Source organism: Argiope bruennichi, chromosome 11 (assembly GCF_947563725.1).
Source record: "Argiope bruennichi chromosome 11, qqArgBrue1.1, whole genome shotgun sequence".
Classification (NCBI taxonomy): domain Eukaryota; kingdom Metazoa; phylum Arthropoda; class Arachnida; order Araneae; family Araneidae; genus Argiope; species Argiope bruennichi.
The window spans coordinates 78,641,790-78,657,266 of record NC_079161.1 but is presented as its reverse complement, the minus strand read 5'-3'; the positions used below and the strand labels follow the sequence as shown (position 1 = coordinate 78,657,266).

General features: G+C 31.5%; 1 long non-coding RNA gene across 1 annotated transcript in view; it reads right to left on the bottom strand.

The window, feature by feature from the left end:
• The window catches only part of LOC129956466 (uncharacterized), a 35,591-nt gene extending 23,481 nt beyond the window's left edge, over positions 1 to 12,110 (bottom strand). Inside the window, exon 1 of the long non-coding RNA XR_008782696.1 lies at positions 12,007 to 12,110. This is a non-coding gene — a long non-coding RNA (uncharacterized LOC129956466). The remainder of the gene's footprint in view (positions 1 to 12,006) is intronic.
• Positions 12,111 to 15,477: the final 3,367 nt, after the last annotated feature.

Below are 15,477 nucleotides of genomic sequence, written 5' to 3'. Positions count from 1 at the left end.
ACAATTTAGTATAGCACGTTTTTTTGGCACGCTTAACAAGAAAATGTGTAACACTTTTAAACGTTATGAGCCTTTCAAATATAGAAACCATTACTAAGCGGTGATATATTTAGAAATTCGTAATTATCTTTACGTTTTAATCTTTTTTATTTAAATTGTGGAATTCTGCTTTTTATTTATTTCTAAAATCTATTTTTTTATTCTGCATTTTGTTAAGAGTATTAATATTTAAAAAAGTATTTTATTTTATGTTTGCCAACATTTTTAATTATTGTTTTTATGGTTTTGTAAAAATCGTTTGGTTTTATTCTTCGCGCGGTTTTTCTAAAAATTAATTTTGTAACGTTGTGAATAGATACAGTACTGTGCAAATTAATTGGGACAAACACAAAAATTTTCACAAATGTTGTTTAATTAGTATAGGTTAACTTACATGCACGGTATAGCAATCTAATACAAAATATGCCCTCCTCTAGCTTCAATGAGATCCTGTACACGGTTTGGCATGGATTCCACTAAATTAGAACATAAATTTTTGATCTCGTCATCACGAAACCAAACTTTTATAGTATTCTCAATCATTGTTTTCTTTGTTGAGCAGTCCACTTTACTCGAACGTCTCTTTACAATGCTCCACAAATTTTCGATGGGATTTACATCAGGAGAATTACCAGGCCAATCAAAAACCGTTATTTTCTGTTTTTGAAAAAAATTCGTTGTTAGCTTAGAAGTATGGCATAGAGCAAGATCTTGTTGAAAGCAACCAACACCACCAGCGAACGTTTGCGTCAAAGGCACAATTTTACTTTCTATTATAGAAATATATTGTTTAGAGTTCATCATCCCTTTAACTGGTACTAAGGTGCCAGGTCCTCCAGAAGTAAAATGACCCCAAAACATCTGTTTCTGAGGGTGCATAACTGTTTGAATAAGATGTTGTTCTCTGATGGGTTCTCCATTGTTTCGCTTGACAAATCTTGGTCGAACCCCTTGCACAAAAAAATACGTTTCATCGCTAAATGCAATCTTCTTCCAATCTTGTGCAGTCCAGGATTGATATTTCCTGGCCCAATCCAAACGTTTTTCCTTCATTGCAGGTGTTAATAACTGTTTTCAGATTGGTTTTCTTGCAAATCTCCCAGCTTCACTAAGCCATCCTCGAACTGTGGATGAATCCACGCTCACACCAGTAGCTAATAATTCTCTCTGAAGATCTCTACTTGTTTTGTAAGGATGCATTGTACTATTTCGTACAAGAAATTTGTCTGCTCGAGGTGTGATCTTGCGTTTGCCTCCACATTTACTCTTTCGTTTTGGAGACACTGTCCCAAAATTCTTTTGCTGATTAATAATCCTAGAAACACTAGATTTTCCAACTCCAACTGCTGCAGCAATATCCCTCACAGTCATAGAAGTATGCTGACTAAGGATAACAATTTTAGTTCTTTTCCTGGGAGTGATATCTATTTTTTAAATACACGTCAGAAGGAGACAATTCACACAAGCGATCACTTCTTACAACAACTGAAGAGAAAAAAATTTCGACATGTCCTGATCCCATAGTCAAACCTGTTTAGACTAGTCAAGGGCAGTCGCACGTTGTAAGAAAATGCAATTGAAACCGGTTTGAGGCAGAAAATCTCCGAGAAAGGAGCAGTTTTCTTAAAAAATATGCTTGTCCCAATTAATTTGCACAATACTGTATAAAAGTGGAAAAGCGATATTTTTTTTAAATCTATAGTTTAAATAAAAAAATTTTGATGTAAATATTTGAATTATTAACTACTTAATGAAAAACTTCTTCAATTATATGTAACGTCATTTACTGGCGTTCTTTCACTGTGTTCTGAAATTTAAGAAAGTCTTATGATTTTCTTAAGAAATTTTAACGTCTTTTAATTATGATAACAATAATACTGCCACTATTTTAGCGTTGTTTTAACCCTTTGCTCTCGGAAAAATAGTTCAATGCATAGCTATTCACTTAATATACGAATTTGTTTATTATTTCGAAAAATAAATACATATAATTGTTTTAAGATGAATTTCTAGAAAATGAATTCATCTTTCTACCACTCTATAGATATTTTTAACTATCAAAATTAAATAAAATCTCAAAATGATCCATCGTCTCGAATGGTATCTGACAGAAGACATTGAGTGCAAAGAATTAACAAAATATTTATCCTACAAATAGATGTCTATGGACCAACAAATTATGAAAAATAATTCGCTCCCAGATGAATTGTTCAAAGTTTTAGTCTCTCTAGCTCATTTAATGTTGCTATCGGTGAACTGTAATCAAAATACCACAAATGAGCGTTGAAATCTTTATTTCTTTTGCTAAATGCAGTAGATTGCAGTACTTTCAAGCGAAGAAACTTGCAAAACATTCGACAGCTATTGAAACGTCTGCCAAAAGGCTGATATTCACTTGAGAAATTTCAATTTTCACTTCTTAAAGTTACAACTTTTTAGAATATATTCACTTAAAATTAGAGTTAAAAGTTGGATGGTCCCAAGAAGATCTTGAATGTATCTGCATCTTTCCACAATTTACAAAAATGTGATGTGGGTTTAAAATCTTTATAAAGCCATACATTAGAAATATTTTTGTAAAAATTATAATCAATAATGATTTTTTTTTCTTTCACCAAAATTTCTTTTCGCACGTAAAATTTCTTTCGAAAAGAACATGTGTTCTTCCTTTTTGAAAAATTCATTACACCGATATGAAGTGAGACGCTTTAGATTCGGTTTTTTGAAAAATGTGTTGTTTTATTTAAATAATCTAGGACCGTGTAGTAAATTGTTGTTAACGACAATCTCAAGTTGATACCAAGAAACAAACTTCGCAGACATAATTATTCTTAATTAATTAGTTTTGTATTAATGAGTAGAGCATTGACAATAATAAAATTGAAAAACTTTTTTTAACTGTTTATTTGACTGTATAATTTTCATTTTATTGTTTACTAGCCACCTTTGGCGACCAGCTGGTTCGCCAATCTTAATGTGCGTTTAAATTTTAATAATTAAATATTTTACGCAATTCCTACTTTAATAGATTCTTCATCAAAATATTTAAAAACTTCAAATTTTGATAGTCATATAATTCACACATAATATTATAAAGGCCTTCAATCATAACGTAATATGTATCTCTCTAATTTTCTGTTAGCTCCCGTAGAATTTATGCTTTAAATTAAAGTGGAAAGAATTAATCTACAATTAGTATAATAATATATTTTTACTGAAACAAAGCAATTTTTTATTATATGATTACTGATAACAGAGTCACTGAGCGTTTAAACTTTCTGGGCACTATAATAAGAATATCTTTCTTAATTTATGTAATATCTCAAGAATTTGTCAACAAAATTTTCTCAGATTCATCAGGAACAGATCGATTCATTAACAATGTTTCATTTTAAATGCATCAAACACTCAAAAAATAAAATGAATTGTTTAAAATAATCGGTCGAAAACAGGTTTTAAAAAACTACTTAAAAAACGATGTACTTAAAACTATAAGCATATACAAAAAATATATAACTAACATAAATACAATTTAATTACAAAAGCATGCAACTAACCTAAAAATAATTTAAATCATTGAAAACAGGTTTTAAAAAACTACTTAAAAAACGATGTACTTAAAACTATAAGCATATACAAAAAATATATAACTAACATAAATACAGTTTACTTACAAAAGCATGCAACTAACCTAAAAATAATTTAAATCGTCCGTTGATAATGGTTGTCATGGCAACAATCGGAACACAATGCGCATGCGTGAATTTTCTTCGCCAATTACGGTAATGCAAATGCGTGAATTTTTCTACGCCAGTTGGGGTAACGCTATGCGGATTAGAAACTTTTAATTTCCTTTATTCTGTTTTATTTTAATTCAAAAGTACTTCAGAATGAATCTGAAAGATTGATTCATTAAGAATGTTTAATTTTAAATGCATAAAACATTAAGAAATTAAACAGAATCGTTTGAAATAATCCGCCGAAAAACATTTAACCCTAGCCTCATTACTGTTGGGAGAAAAAAAATGCTGAAGCCTTACTCATTTGGCGGTGGGGAAAATGGAAGATTTTTTTGGCGGAAAAGTTGGCGGTGGGGAAAATGGAAGATTTTTTTGGCGGGAAACTTAGTTTTTAATTAATAATTAAAATTCTAATTTAAATTTCAAAAAAAGGGACCCCACTTGCACATTCCCGACCTCTAAGGTATACATGTACCAAATTTGATAGCTGTATGTCAAATGACCTTGCCTGTAGAGAGCCAACACAGACACACACACATTGAGCTTTATTATAAGTATAGATTATTTCTACTTAAACATCAGCTTAATTGTGACTGTTATACAGCACGTTTTTACTTTCTCCAGCTTCGCTTGCATTTATTCTTTTTTCTCTGTGGTATTTTCATGTTGAGTGTTTTTTGATTATTGATTTAGGTAAATGTAATTAAAACGCAATGTTATGATGGAAACGCAATTCTCTTAAACAAGCTTATTCTTTACTGTGAACTAAATTTAAAGAAACTAACATCTACACCAAATATGGAAATCATAAATACTCAAACTCCATAAATACATATTTATTTGAAAATAATTCATAAAGCATATTCACACAGATGTCTGTTGCATATAAACTGTAATATACACATATCTGTTACAAGAACTCCTTCAGAACTGTAAATATTTGGGAATCATTTTTAGATCAACTGTACTATTTTCAATTTTAAAAATTCAATGTTTAAAATTCAATAATACAAAAGTAAGCCAAACTTCAGCGATTTCTTTCTTTCACCAATAACTTCTGAAATATTTATTCTATATAAATTGTTTATATACCATCTTTAAAAGAAAAAAAATATCGTAATTGTGTTAATTTGGATATTAAATAATGCTTTTTTTTAGTTTTCGCATATTTTCAAACGTTCCTAATCAATGTATAAATCATGCAATGTTAAAGTCTTTCGTCTCTTTGAAGAAGAGGAAACCTGGTAAAGAGAGAGTGATAAGATATTATGTGATATCTTTCCGATCTAGTGCAAAAGCCCACACAAAATCATACATGCATATTCAAAATCATAATTAAAGAATCATATATCGGATTACGGAAATAAAATCCATAATATGGAAGAACTTCTGTTATCACTTTAATATCCTATCAGCTCAAGATATTGTATGACTCCACTTTGCTATTCAATATTTTGAATACCGTACAATATTGTGACAATATTGTTGAACATTTTGTGCTAACAGGTAGAGGAAAATGGAATTCCAGGGCTACTTGACTCATGACGGATGATTCAAGATATGGAGAGAAAAAGAAAACACAATTTGACTACTTGTCAAAAGTTAAGACAAAAGTTTTTCAAATGGCCTAGAGGGTTCTAGAGTTTTCCATGGAGGATCCAGAGTCAGAAGGTGAGGGCGTTAAGAGGGTCGATTGTAGAGCATTTGCCTATTTAAAGAATTAACGCAATAACCTACTGGAATTAGAAGACTCGCATGTACTCAGATATATATATATATATCCGATTGCAGATACTCGATATATGCCAAGTGATTCAAAGTACGGAAACAGACAAAAAAATCAAGAGTTGGCTACTTGCCAACGATTTAGAGAAGAGATTTCCAATGAGCCTGGTGAGTTCTGGAGCCTTCCATGGAAGCGGTCGAAAGTCCAGAGCCATAATGGGTGGGGGGGGGGGGGTGCAGTGGCGTTAGGGCAATCAGGACATTTGCCTATTTAGAGAAACATCCTGGTAACATGCTAGAATTAATAGATTTCCATGTCTGCTGCAGCTACTCGACTCATTCCAAATGATTCAAAGTGCGGAGACAAGAATAAATCAAGATATAGGTACTTGCCTAGAGTTTGGATAAAGGGTTACTAATATGCCTCGTGAGCTCAAGAGTCTTCCATGTGAGCAGTAATTGAGCCTGAGATCCATAGTGGGGAGATAGTCGAGAGGGCCGATTGTGGAGCATTTACCTATTTAGAGAATTAACATAACAACATGCTGAAATTAGTAAATTTGGATGTTAGTTGCTATTTGATTCATTCAAATAAAATAAAAATGAGCCGACGCCCTGGCATAGGGATAGCGCGTCTTCTCCGTAACCTGGGCGTCCCGGGTTCGCGTCCTGGTTGGAAGATGGTTGTTCTTGTGTGTTTTATCTATGAGGTGCATGAATGTCGCCCCCCCCCCGTAAAAAAGGGTTGAGCAAGCGAGTATGACTCATGAAGTAGCTAAGTCGTACTCTTAGCCTTAGTTGGCACTACTGAAAAAAACAAGAGACGCTGACTCGGCTTAAATCTCTGAGAGATCTTCAACGGGCTTTTAACATGCCATTAGTAACAACAACAACTAAAATGAATCAAAATTTGGTTGCTTGTTGAAGATTTAGACAAAAAGTTTCTTAGGACCTGTTGAATTCCGGAGCCTTCCATGGAAGCGGCAGAAAGTCCAGAGGCTCACGGGACGGAGGTAGGGCGCGTTAAAACAATCAAAAGGATCGATCGCGACGCATTTATCTACTTGGAGAATCAACATAAAAACATGATGGATTTAGTAGATTTGCATATCAGCGACAGCTACTCGATTCATGCCAAGCGATTCAAAGTACGGAGGCAAGAATAAATCAAGATATAGGCACTTGCCAAAGGTTTAGATAAAAGTTTACCAACAGGTCCCGTGAGCTCTAAAGTTTCCCATGGGACATAACAGAACCAGAGATACATGAGGTGCGTTAAGACAGTCAAGCGAGTCGATTGTAACTTAAATCGATGTCCATACTACAAGCAAGTACATGCTGGAATAAGTTGATTTACATGTCAGCTGCAATTATCAAATAAAATCAAATAGTTAATCGGATAGAAATAGCAGTCATATGCGGTTCTATTTACACAACCATGTATTAAGGTATCTAGAGACACGAATCGCTCAATGTAATATTATGCAATGCAGAAGATACAACGTTTCGCATTATTACAGAACAAAGTATGTGAGACATCAAGAACGTGAGAATGAAACTAGGTTATTTCATAACAAATTGTTAAAACTTCACCAGCCTAGTCTATCTCATTCACTTTTTTTAATTACTTCTTTTCAGTCGCCTTTGATGAGAAGTTGGTCCGCTGGGGATATCGATTGCATTTAATTTCTTCAGTTTAATCGTGTATATAAATTTCGTGGCCACGATTTTGTCAAATTATCAATAATTAAAGTTGTATTATTTTGATTGTCTTACATATCACATCTTCATTATGTGCAATACCAATCCTAAGACAATATAAATGCTATTAGAAACTTTAATATACAATTCATTTGTCTTTGCTTTCTGTTTCCTCATGTAAACTATATCGATATTAAACAGAATCCTTCTTCTTTAACTTTCAATAATGGAAGTAAATCAAATGATTAAATATTTGATGAAACAATGATAACGGTTTATTTTAGGGAAATAATGCAATCTATTGTTAAAAATAAGACACACACACAAAAAGAATTTCCCCAAAATTTAGAAAAAAGGTGCACTTATATTAAATTAGTATGAATTAAAAAAAAATTTTTTTAACTTCAAGATGATCTAAAAATAATTTCTGTGTTATAGTATTTTCGAAAGTTTTGGTAGAAAAATATCAAAATCTTGCTTACTTTTTAATTAATTAAAATACTAATTAAAATTTTTTTAAATTATTACAAGGTGTCCATTTCAATCTTCAAAAGTATATAACTGCCAAGCATGGTAGCTCTAGACTTAAGCGGCATGGTCTATAGAGCGACGAACACTTACACAGACGCACACATTCACTTTTATTATTTACTAGACGTGTTTCGCAACCAACTGCTTCGCCAAAAATATTGTTTACATTTCATTTCAGTTATATAGTTTGGCTAAAATTTCATATCCATGTTCTCATCGAATTGGCAGGCATTAAAACCATGTTGTTTTAATTCATATGTTCTGTTTATACTGGGCATATGATCATTTCTAAGGTAAATTAATTCCATGATATCATAGCACTATTATGTCGGATTCATCTGTCTTCTAAATTTAGCCGTATTATAGCCTCATTTTTTTATCCATCCTGTACATATAAATTAAACAGGATCTTTCCTTTAGATTTCAATAATGAAAGAAAATCACACGATCAAATATTTGATAAAAACACTGAAACCGATTTCGGATTCATTCGCAAAATTGAAAATATTGTCGTGAAAATATTCTTAAAAATGTGCTTGAAAGTTAATTAATTTTTGACTAAAGAATTTTACAAGTAAACTGACATCATTGAAAAGATAACCTTTTCAGTTTTAAAACGGTGTTAAAATGCTTTTTGATGAGATTATTTATGGAAGTCATTGCGTAGAAACATAAAAATCTAGCCTAATTTTTAAATAATTAAAATTTTCCCCAAAAAAATGCTCCGAGGCGCATATTTCCACCCGCCATAATATACATGTGGTACGCTTGGTAACTCTAGGTTAAATTGTCTGACCTGTAGAGGTCAAACACACTCCCATACCCAAGCATTCATCTTTATTATAAGTAGAAATAGAGACTGATTTGGAGTTTATTTTAAAATTTTTAATAACATTTTGTTGCTACATTTGACAGACATTGTTATACAGATAATTAGACAAATAAAATAAGTATATGCAATGTACAATAATATTTTAATCTCAACTAATATTAAAGATAAGTGTGTGTACTGGCGCTCTACTGGCTAGACCATTTATTCCACGGATGGCAGTGACGCTCCTCGTTACCCATACCTGATAATTGGCATTTCCGGCCAGATGTAACGCCTCCTGTTACAATACACATTGTTAAGTGCCACCAGATTGCCAAATGAGGGATCCTCTTCCCCAGTAGAGTCATTGCGTCTAGTCATTCATTAGTTGTGTCCAAATAAAGAACAAAACGTGCGTGTTTCGTTGTTTCAAGTAAATAAATCGTATCTTCAATGGGGAAGAGTGTCAAACCACCTAGATGTTAAATTTTTTTCCATTGTGAAGGGACTATAATTTACATGTGTTCGGGAAGGGTCAGCTACAAAGATGGATCATTAACGGACATTCCCACGATCGACTGAAGACCATTGAAGAAGCATTGCTGAACAGCTGTTGGGTGACAGGGAGCTCAAGTGTACTAATGTGAAAATGAGAGGTGGAGATTTGACGGAAAATAAAATGCGAGATTTTTGGAAGAGAAGGGAGAGAGCAGTGAGAGTCATTTTGAAGGGGAAGTCAGAGAAGCTTCGGGTGATTCGGGTTTCTGAGTTAAGATCCACTCGATGAAGATCGGTTGATTCCTAGAGCTACCCTTGGAGTAGCCGTATGAGCTAACAGCTTATTGGTGTTTTCTGTGGTGTTTATTCTCCGAATTGGTCTATTCATGATTAACTTTCAACTGTTGTGTAAATTTTATCAATCATATTAACCTAGATGAGAACAAGTTGTTTTTGTGTGCATATATAAGGCTGTAAATAAAGGAATTGTCTGTAATGCTACTCTCTTATTTGATCGGTCAGGATCAAGACATTAAAGCACATATAAAATTTGGAGGTTAAGAATGTGCACCTCAGAACGATTGTTTTTTAAAAAATGTCTTCAGAATTTTAATTAATTAAAAAGTATGCTGAGTATTGGCGTTTTTCTACGATAACTTCCCGCAAATATTACCGCACAAAAATGATTTTTTCACCGTTGCAAACTTTAAAAAGATGTCTTTTTAATGATACCAATTTAATAGTCACGCAAATTTTTACTGAATTTAAGCATTTTTTAAATTTATATGCTACTGTAAAAGTGATTAATCAGGTGATTAAGCATTATCACCACTAAACTGTTTAGAAATTACGAATAATCACCAGTTCTTTACATCTACCGTAACTATCTGATGGCGTGATTTTCTTCCTTTGTTGAAAATTTGAAAAAGAAGGATTCTATTTAAGATTTGGCTAAAAAAATAAATTTGCATTACCGCGAGATTTAGAAGATAGAAGAACCGGACACCACCGCCTTGAACAGCGTTATGATATTATAAGACCGATCTTCATTAGAAAGACCCATTGTCGATATTAGAGGAGTATCACGGAGTTCTTGAACTCAGGACTCTTAACCTCCGGATATAACAAGTGAATAGAGTAATGACATGGCAATGAGATTATTTATTAAATAATCTGCAAGAAAAATAGAGGATTTACTTAAAATATAACAATTAATAATAACACGTGAAAAAAATAAATAAAAGATCAGCAGTTTTTCTTTCTGCAAAATCGATCCAGTGTTAAATCGCTTGCAAAACCAAGGTGATGTCCTAGACATGTAGGAGATGGCGAGGTAGTTTGGCATTCTTTGGAATTGCTAGGTCGTATACTTCAATTGCTTTAAATGTCTATGTCTATTTTTTGGAAGAAGCGCTTTGAAAGCTTCTTATGGAAGTCTTGCAAGGTTGCGAAATTCATATCTTTTTATATGACTTAATTCCTGAAAAACCATTGCATGTTTTAGATTTGCCTAACCATTTACAATTGGAAGTCTTTCTAATGATGTTATGTGAGTTTTGGCACTAGAAAGATTCATATGTACAATAAACAAAATTATATAAATCATTAAAAACTCATTAAATTTCATGATTATAATGAAATTCAGCAAAATCAATAACATTGGGATTACAAGGCCCGGAAGCCTGGTTGGGAGCTCATTGGATTCGCATCCCTTGGATTGTGAGTTCTAACCCCACCGGCCGAAGACTCCCCGTGTGTGTGATGGCTGGTGCACGTATAAATCTGTCGTGGAAACAAAGTCTTCCAAGTCGAGAGAACACGACTGAGGGTTCTGGATAAGAGGTGATCGTTCTCTGATTCACGTCGAAATTACGATCTATGGATGAGTGAATGAAATGTACGAATGAAGTCTGCCCCGTAAAAAGATTTGTGTCGCATGAGTAGCTAAGTCGTACTCATTGCCCTAGATGGCGCTACTGAAACAAAAGACACTCTCTCGGCTTAAAATATGCTGACCTCGTCAGCGGGCTTGTTTATGACAAGTGCCATAAGAAACAACAACATTTATATTATGGCGTTTATATATGACTGATGATGACATAATTTATTTATTGTTATAGGATTATTAGATTAATATCATTAAAAATATTCTTTTTTTTTCTTTTGCATTTTGAAACGACATAAAATTAATTTTTGTACAATAAATATTTTCGAAAGTAATCGCGAAAAAAATACCAAAATTCAATTAATTTTTAATGAATTAAAATTTGAAAAAAAAAATCGCTCGGAGGTGCACATTTCCACCCTCCATTGTATCCCTAGAACAAATTGCGTAACTGTAGGTCTGTTGAGCGCCAATATATACACATAAGTATCCAGTTGATTTATGTGTGCATATTGATCTTCAGTAATAGTAATTAATATCCCTACTGGCACAAAATGCTTATCTATATCATCACATAATATCTTCAATATCTGTAATATATTGTCAAATATCTCCTTGATATTGTACGATATTCAGAACATCGAACAGTAGCTTTGAGATATCTTAAATATTCTTGTGCTAATAGAGATATTTCGCATATTTCAGAATATAGTGAGTATGGCTTCAAATAGAATATAATTATAATACGATAACTGCAGCATCATTTCCTGCAATTATTGTATTATAAATTTAAAAATGTCAGCATAGAATCGCTAACCCTAAACCCCGTAGAAATTTATAGCAAAGGAATAAACAAGAGAAAAAAAATTGGGGGGGAAACGAGATTTATAATTATTGGAATACTTTAAGATTTTAGAAGTGGAAATCTTTTTTTTTTTTTTTAATCTCAAATGGCAGAAAAATCATGAATACTGGCAAGCTTTAACGCGTCTAGCAAAAGCAAAGAATCCTTTAATATGAAAAATGTGGAATGAAACATATTTTTTAAATATTTATTAAATAAATATTTAACTTACAAAATGTTTATATGATGGTTGGATTGAAGGAATCGTCAGATTTCATGTCACTTTTCTTTCTATGTGATTAAAAAAATAAACCGCAGAAAATTATGATCCCAGATTCGTTTGGAATGTAACCTTGAATTTTATTTTATAGACCAGGTGTCATAAGAATTTATCGCAGAAATTTATAGCAATGTAAAAGCTAATGCTGCCATCTATATTTCTGATTATAAAATGAAACTATTTTAATTACCGATCTAATTTGTTCTTATTTATTTATTTTTTGCAAGCATTGATTTACATGATTCAGATAATTAAATAATTTAAACAATTTGAAAATTTTTGTCATGCAGTAATTATTTTTATGGATTACATAATACATTTATTTAACATTTTGTAATAAATAACTACTTGCACAGTTTAAAGAGACTTATTATATACTTTTATTGAAAAAATTTCTCTAAAGATATAAAATGGTTATATAGTATTGTAGAATATATTTATTCATAGTTAATACCATAAAAATATTATTTAATAACCTTTTCATCTTTGATTAAAAACTATGCTTTGCATCGTATTAAAAATTATGCTACTTGAAGTTGAAGTTTAAAAGAGGTATGTTTTAAAATTTTAATTAAGTAGCAAATGCAATAAATAAAATTATCAATCTAAAATATTCAAATGTAAACCTAATGAATAAAAAAGTAACTTGTTTTCGGTAAATAATTTCAGAAGTTTTTCATTGTATATGTGCCTTTTATTTTCAGGAAGTTCAAATGGAAAACTAAGCTGGCATTATAATATTTTAGAAATCAAAGAATCCTTTTTCTGAAAATTAAAACTTATTTTATACTTATTTTAGTTAAAAGAGTCGAACAATTTTTCATATAAAGTTAAGAACATATTGTGCAATTATTAAAAATAAAATAATGCGACATCGTTCTGATGATATTAGAAACATCCGGAAAATGTCAGGGAAATTTAAACAGTAGAAATGTGTATGCTTATAAATCTTTCTTGTAAATGAGTTGTTTCTAATGATTATCATTATTGTTATTATATTTATAAGTTTGAATTCTTTTCAAATTATTCTACCGCTTAGCCCCTCCAGCAGTCTGCTGTTTCTCCAGAAATATTAGTTATATTTTAATTTTACTTAGGGGGCCGGGATGTGCTGGTTGGTAGGACACTAGTTTCGCGTCCCTTGGGTCGCGAGTTCGAATCCCGCTTGTCGAAGACCCTCCGTCTGTGTGGCGGCTGGCGCACACATAAATCCGTCGTGGACACAAAGTCTTTCATGTCGAGAGTAATACCACTTGGGCTACTGGATCAGGGGTGATTGCTCCCTGATTCAGGTCTAAATTACGATCTGTGGATGAAATACAAGAATGAAGTCCGCCCCTTAAATAGGATTGTGATATGTGTGTAGTTAAGTCATACCACTGGCCCTAGATGGCGCTATCGAAAAACGAGAGATGCATCCTTGGCTTAAAATCACTGACTTCTAAAGTCAGTGGGCTTGTCTTTGACAAGTGCCATTAGAAACAACAACAATTTCACTTAATATGCTCAGATATAAATTCATATCCATGATTCCGCCTAATTGCAAGATATTGAAACCGTGTTATTTCGGTTGTCTTGCATATGTTTCGTGTATTGTGGACATGAACCTTTCTAATGGAAACCAGTTACAAATCTAGATCATATTAATTTCATTCTAAGATGTTCTTTTATTTCCTGATTCAATTCCTACTTCTTTTTTATTTAATTAGTTCTACACACGCTCTGTGAAAGTGATTACTTCTGCATTTTCTCATGCTCCGAGTGGAGGGATAAAAATCCTTAATCCAACATTCTTTTAAAGATACCTGGATTTCCCTACCTAAATCTACACTTGTCAAAGAAATCCCTATCAAAAATTTTATTATAACATCACTGAATGGAAATTTTCTCGTTTTTTTGTAGACTGATGCATTGCTTAAAGCTTTTTATCTGTACGTAATATGCACCCCGGGATGGAATAAATCGAAGCTAAAAATTCATAAAGTCGTACAAAAATAAATTTTTATATACTTTCCATTTGTGATGAAGAAGAAAAACAAGTAAACTGAGCGTAGAAATCAGAGGGGAAATTTTGTTGTTTACTTATTACGAGAAAAGGGATTTTTCTTTTAAAAATGTTAATCTGAATTTTTATTCTTTATAAATATGTGTAACATTGGCTTTTTGTAAGATTTTATATAAAATAATTGGTTTGGTTCAAATTACTTTCAAAATATGCATTTAGGATACCACAAAAAGTATGAAACATTAAGTTAAAATAATATTTAAGTAGTTTTATTGACTTCATAAATGTATAAATATATAAAGGTATTCTGACTGAAACTGATTATTTTTTAAATACTCTCAAATATTATTGTTAAAGCTTTTATTTAAATATTTTATTTAACTTGCTCTTAATGGTTTCTCCAACAAGATATTTTTGAAAAACTTTCGATGGACATATTATACTATAATATCACATTATTTTAGAAGCTTTATGCTTTTCTGTTCATTATATGCTTTGCATTTTACTAATTTCTTGTTCATATCTTTATGCATCCAATTATATCACAGGGAAAGGCAGTAGTGTTTAAATGGATGGACTTTGAAAAATTTTCATCATAGCTTAATTCTGAAGTTAAACCTTTAATATAAATGCAACAAAATTTAGAAAGTATTTATAAAAAGCGTGCCTTATAATGAAATATATTTATTCTATTAATAACAGAGATATAAATAATATAGTTATTAAAGAGAATTCTTCTTACGAATAAATATTTTAATAAACAAAAAAACCCAACGAGTTTCATTCATAATAAAGAAAATATTACTAGTTAATTAATCTAGACCAAAGAATCTTACTACAGTTAAACTAGTATTAATAAAAAGATATTCTTTAAACTTTAAAATAGCGTAAAAATCTTTTTTGTGCAGGAAAATTTTCGGAATTTACTGCGAAAAAACTAAAATAAAAATCGCTTACTTTTTAACTAATTAAAATTCTGTCTGAAACTTATAAAAAATCTCACTAAAATGTACATTTTCATATTCCAAAGTATATGTGTCAAATTTAATAGCGGAACTAGATCGGCCCTATGTAGCGACAACACTAACACATGCACAAGCACGCCCAAACACACTTACATTTTCCTTTATTATTGCGATTAGTATTCAATTAAAAAATTAGTTCTTCCTCTTTTAAAATTATTTGCAATGAAAATACTAATCATGTTAATACCTGCAAGTTGTTTGGTGTTTAAAGTTGCTCTGAATCTATGAAATTCTAAACTAATGTTATATAATTAATATCCTTTATTATTACTTCCTTTAAAACATTATTTATATTACATTTCGACATTCTTCATTTCAAAAAAAAAAAAAAAATGTATTATATTATTTTAGATGCTTGTTGCTCTAGAGCGACATTCCAGAAATAATCGAATA